We start from the raw sequence: 6,092 nt of genomic DNA, 5'->3' as shown, positions 1-6,092 counted from the left end.
GCCACAAAGATGTAGCTGCCATAACATTTTGGCAAGCATGACAACCTGGTGGAGCCCCTGTCCTCTCCTAGTGTCTCTAAGGTAGTAATTTTGAATGTGGCTGAAGTATTGTTGCACAGTAGTTTGGATTATTGAACTATAATGTGGTATCCTTACAATTGTCTTGTCTTGTAAATTTGAGAGATGGAACAGCTGGTTTAACTCTCTTTGGAAAATGACATCATGTTCTCAAATGTAACACCCTGCTTATGAAGAATCAAGACAACCGTTTTCAGTTTGACTGTTTCCTTCTGTGATTCGAGACCAGATTATACAACTTACTGTGAGTATGTTATCTTCTAAAATTGCAGTAACTTGAAAAGCTTTAAAAAAAAATTGTTTACAAGGCGTGCCTACTGTTGCTTTGCTGATGGGTTTAATCGAAACAGGGCATGTCTATCTTCACAGACATATTGCATGTCTGATCTGTCGAGGATGTAAAATTAAGTGAGCACTTGGAAAAAAAGGATCTTTTATAACACGTTGTTGTGGCTGGTGTCATTGTGGCTGGTGTCATTGTGGCGGCTGGTGTCATTGTGGCGGCTGGTGTCATTGTGGCTGGTGTCATTGTGGCTGGTGTCATTGTGGCTGGTGTCATTGTGGCTGGTGTCATTGTGGCTGGTGTCATTGTGGCTGTGGCTGTCGTTGTTGCCTGTGTGCCCCTTTGTACAGTACAGTACAGTACGATTATATATATATTTTCTATTGCTTCGAGAAGTATTACTATTCCATTGGGGGCATGCTTGCACACTGCAAGCAACTACTCAGGTCCATCATACGTGCATACATAATAAATGTAAGCATTATATATTTGATGAAGTGGATTGTGCTTCCATTTTGCAAGCAGCTATATAACTGAAGTAAATCAATAATTAGTGAATACTAGAACGGCACTCAGTAGGGTACCACCGCCAGGCTGAACAGTTTGTTTTGTATCCCAATGATAGGCCGGATCTGCATTCGGACCTGAACCAAAATCTAATCGACTTGTTCTTGTCATTTAACCAACTCATCCACCAAGTTTACTCATAACTCGTCCTTAACTTTTTTAAATATCATGTTATATATCGCTTTTGGCCCGATCTCTCATGATGAAGAATCGCTTAAGAATGAAATAATTCTCGTATCCGAATCCATATTCAGATCTTCACCAAAATCGAATCTATTAGTCCTTGTCACACACACAATCGGTCCATCAAGTTTTGTCCAAATCCGTCCATAATTTTATGAGATATCTTTCTATATATTAGTTAGCCCTGACACTCGATGGTTAAGAATCACTTAAAATTTCTACTAGCCGAATCCGGATCTTCACCAAAATCTAATCATTTCCTCCATGTCCCATACACTACCTCTCTGCCAAATTTTGTTTGAATCTGTCCACTACCTTTTGAGATATCTTGTTCACAAACAGGCAAACAGACAAACAAACAGACAGGGGTGAAAACATAACCTCCATCCACCTTTGGTGGCGGAGGTATTAATGAGCTCCATTTAAAAGTTTACAGCTGTAATAAATTTGTTGTGTTGATACGGCAAAAGTTATAAAATGAGGTGAGAGGCACATGCTAGTGTTGCCTAGCAACCATTTCGACTGTGAGTTCCATTGTCTTGGGTCACGTGAGCAAAGTGAGTCTGCTCCGGCTGACTTTTACTTGTGGATATTTTTGTTTACGGGACATTTTATGATGGTTTTGTCATTGTGATTAAACTGATAGTTGGATACGAATACTTGTTACAAGTAAATCTATTATCAGCTTTCCAACAGTACCATTTTTATTATTTTACGACAGCCGGAACTGCTACATTAAAGCTTGGGTTCCTGCTTCTTCTTTCATGCGACGGATGGAGGAAGGCTTCTCCTTTTAGTAACGGATTAAAACTAGAACGACACTTGACAGAGTGCACCCTCCGCCAGGCTGAACAGTTTACGTTTTGTATCCCACTGATAGGCTGATCTGGATCCGGACCCAAATTGATATTGAATTGGCTTGTTCTTGTCACCTTAGAGAGGAGAGAGGGAGAGAGGGAGAGAGGGAGAGAGGGAGAGAGAAGGGCTGCAGCAAACGAGACTGCGACAAAAATAAGCATTAAAATATGGAAATAAATCCAGTCACTGTCCATGCCCATTTACATATTGCATTTACTTGTCTCTTTGTCTAAAGTCTAAAACCATGAGAGAATACTTCGTAGGAACTGCTGTATTTACGTGTCTTTTTGAGCAATTGAAAAATATTGTGCTGTTTTCTATGTCTAATCTACATATAACCGAACTCTTAAGTCAACTGAAGTGGTTCACATTGAATTGATGCCCATGACTGGTAGTTGACAAATCGATACCATAAGAGAACTGTGCCGCTGTTTCTGTCGAGGATGGCTGAACGGATCTTCATCAAACTTTTAGAGGTTCGTCGTTGAGTGTCGGGGAGTGTTTTAGGCAAAAGAAAAAAAAAAAGAAAAATTTGAAAATTTTTTTTCTATATTTTTGGATTTTTTAAAAAATCGCTCTATAATGTCTGAGCCTTTGTAGCTATGTGAAAGGTCATATTAAATGATCCCCTCCCCAGTTAGTGTGTGTGTGTGTAATATAGTATGCATAAATTATCCTTAGAGGGTGTCGGGAAGCGTTTAAAGCACCCACCAAAAAAAAGAAAGAAAAAAGAATTCATTTATTCTAAATGTCAACAATATTAGAACATCACCGGGCAACGCCTGCTGGTATTTTATAATTCCAAGTCGACAGGGAGAGAGAGAGAGAGAGAGAGTTTCTATTGATCATGTCCATCCTTGTCTCAATTCAAGTTCTTACTCTTTTATATTCGTATTTATAGAGCAGTATAAAGCCTCATATAAGAGCCAAACGACAGATGGTACAGACTTAGAGTTTATACTGCGGGAAATTAGGGGTAATGGCGAAAGGCAGACACTTAGGTATTGAGAGAAAATCGCACCGAAGCTTTTTCGAGCTATTTATGCCTGTTTTAGACTCTCTGACAAAGCCTGGGCTGTGCAAACATGACTGATAAATAATGAATGAAATCGTTGTTTTTGTCATTTACTAGTAATAGTCGCTCCATCGGGGAGCGACATATGGTGTCAATACCCCCTCCCTGAGACAGGAATCAGTGGTTAAACCACTTCCACTCTTCTGCATGTACAGGGTAAAACTGCAAGTCATCTCCCCACTCTATGGGGTGGGGGAGGAGGGAACATATACACATACACATACATACCTGCATACATACATACATATACTGTACCTACATACATACATACATATACTGTACCTACATACATACACACATACATACATACATACACACATACACACACACACACACACACACACACACACACACACACACACACACATACATACATACATACATACATACACACATACGTACATACATACGTACATACACACATACATACATACATACATACATACACACATCCATACATACATACACACATACATACATACACATACACATACACACATACATACATACATACATATACACACATACATATACATATACACACATACATACACACACACACACACACACACACACACACACACACACACACATATACACACACACACATTTTTGAAATGTTTGTCCCTCTGGAGCCATCAAACTACACCAAGGAGCCTGAGCGAACCTGAAGGATATAACTGAAACAGTCTGGACACTGGCAACTGGCAGTTATAAAATGACATTTTAACATTGTCAGTTCTTCTTCTTTGGTAGGCAGCATGCAGCTGTGAGTATATAATCATTGCCTGAGGGGGGCGTATCTGTGCGACCGATACAGTGCCCCCTGTAGGTTAGGGCAGGAATTTTGAATTTGTTTCGGGTGCCGGATATATATAATTCGCCTACTCTTCTCTAAGGACACCGTGGGACCCATAACGTCCACCAACCAATAAATGGCAGATGGGACGTCCCCAGTTTAATGTCCATCCGAGGAATGGCACACACATTGATGAATCGCACTGCCTGTGAAACACCGGGATAACAATTTATACCTGGGTCGGGATTCGAACACGGCTGGACAGCTCTGTCAGTTATTCATGATAGTAACGGGCACCCCTGCTTTACGCCCTCTCCCTTACACAGATCTCCTGATGTCCATGTTCTCTATTGATGTTGTGATTCCCTCTCTCTCCCCCTCTTGTCTGCCTCTCCCTTTATTATATGTTCTATGTGTTAGCTCTTACACGAGCCTCGACTTGGTATCCAAAAAAATAAAAAATTGTAATTACTGCTGTGAGAGGTGAGGCAATACAAGGTGAGGAAAGCATGTGATTTGCCACAACACCTAGATGGACCTTTGTTTGCTGACACTGATAGACATAACAATAGACACAAATAATGATGCTAGGACAAACGGCCATGCCCAATTGGTCAGCGCCATGACCAATCGAGGAGTGAATACTGCTGACATAGCTACAGACACACAAGCTATATCTATACCTATAAAGCGCAGGAATCTCTATTTTTGCTTGTACATGTGTTCTATTGCATGGCCACATCTTTTAAGCTTGCTTGATCCAACAGAGCCGAGTACTCGGATCGCTTAACAACAAGGCGGTCTCCATGGAAACAATGCAATCGTGGTGCTCGAGCAAATGCTGTCCGAGCCGTCGTTTTCAGCTTTCCTCGATCCTCTTCGGACAACTTCTCCAAACGAATTTATTGTGTTAACAGCGGACACAGAGTATGAGGAATTAGGGAATAAATATATAAAAATAGGAGGGAAGGGTGATTGTGAGAGGGAGGATCTCCCGACCGAGCTTATCTACGGACCTAACACTGCGCAATTTGGGGAGAGAGGCTGCATGCTTGTAGATCTTGAAGGTTAAGGTTGAAAAATAAAAAAATAACAGGAAAATACCAGAACGATACTCGGTAGAGAGTGTGTACCTCCGCCAGGCCGACCAGGTCACGTTTTGTATCCCACTGATAGCGAGCACCGGTTATTATGAAGACACAGATTGAAGTGATGCCTTCAATACCCCAAACTTGATTGGTAAAAGACTTGAATAGCCTGAGCCAGTGCGAGGTCGGGGTAGCACTTACTGGGGTCGAATGCTTCATGACCCCTGACATTGTGCGTGACCTTGCCAATGATGTAATGACATTGCTGATTAAAGGATGTGCTCAATATTGTTTTGTTGGCTGTTGTTTTATCTCGTACATTTGTTTTCACGGTTAGTTGAAATAATAAAGAACATTTGAGGGTAAATTTAAAACATCTGCTTTGATATACATTTTAGCTCCAAACGTGCGTGTATATGTGAATGTACGTAATTTGTAAATGGGTTACCCGGTTTGTATTCCCCTCTGAATCCCAGGCTTGTGATGCATAGAACCCACATTTAAATCGCATACAATGATGCCGTATGTGTTTGTCCATCACTCCACATGTAATCGATGTGCAAGATCCCCCGTGAACCTCATATCACTGCAAAAAAAAAAAATCCCCCAAAAACCCAAAAACATATAATCCAAAAAACCCCCAAAAAAACATACTGTATATAATATATATAAATAAAGATGACAAGAGTCATCGGTAGCTGATCGTGATCTGAATAGCAGAAATAACAGCGAATTCATTACAAACGCCCGAACCACACAAAGCACAGACTGCAAATGAAGCACAACGGCGACTTTGCTGAGACGCATCGGAACCGTTGGGAAATCAAACCTTTGCCCAATACAATCAGCGGAGCCACCCGACCGACTACCGAGGTGTCACGCTACGGATTACCGAAGTGGCATCCTACCGACTACCGAGGCGTTACACTGTAGCGGCTGCCGCTGAGTTTTCACAATCGCCTTGCACCTATCAAGGACGCGGAGCGATCACCATGCCGGGCTCGTCCAGGACGCCCAGGCCCGCGCTCAACTTGCCAGGCCTCAGTCGGGACGCCCGGGCATGCCCGGGCATGCCCGGGCAGGCTCGCCCTCAACTTGCCAGGCCGCAGCCAGGACGCTGGGCCACGCCCCCTGGCGCCGGGCCTGGGCAAACCCCCTGGC

This window comes from Myxine glutinosa, chromosome 1 (assembly GCF_964187855.1).
Source record: "Myxine glutinosa chromosome 1, kmMyxGlut1.1, whole genome shotgun sequence".
In the NCBI taxonomy this organism is placed as follows: Eukaryota; Metazoa; Chordata; class Myxini; order Myxiniformes; family Myxinidae; genus Myxine; species Myxine glutinosa.
This window is presented reverse-complemented; position numbering follows the sequence as displayed.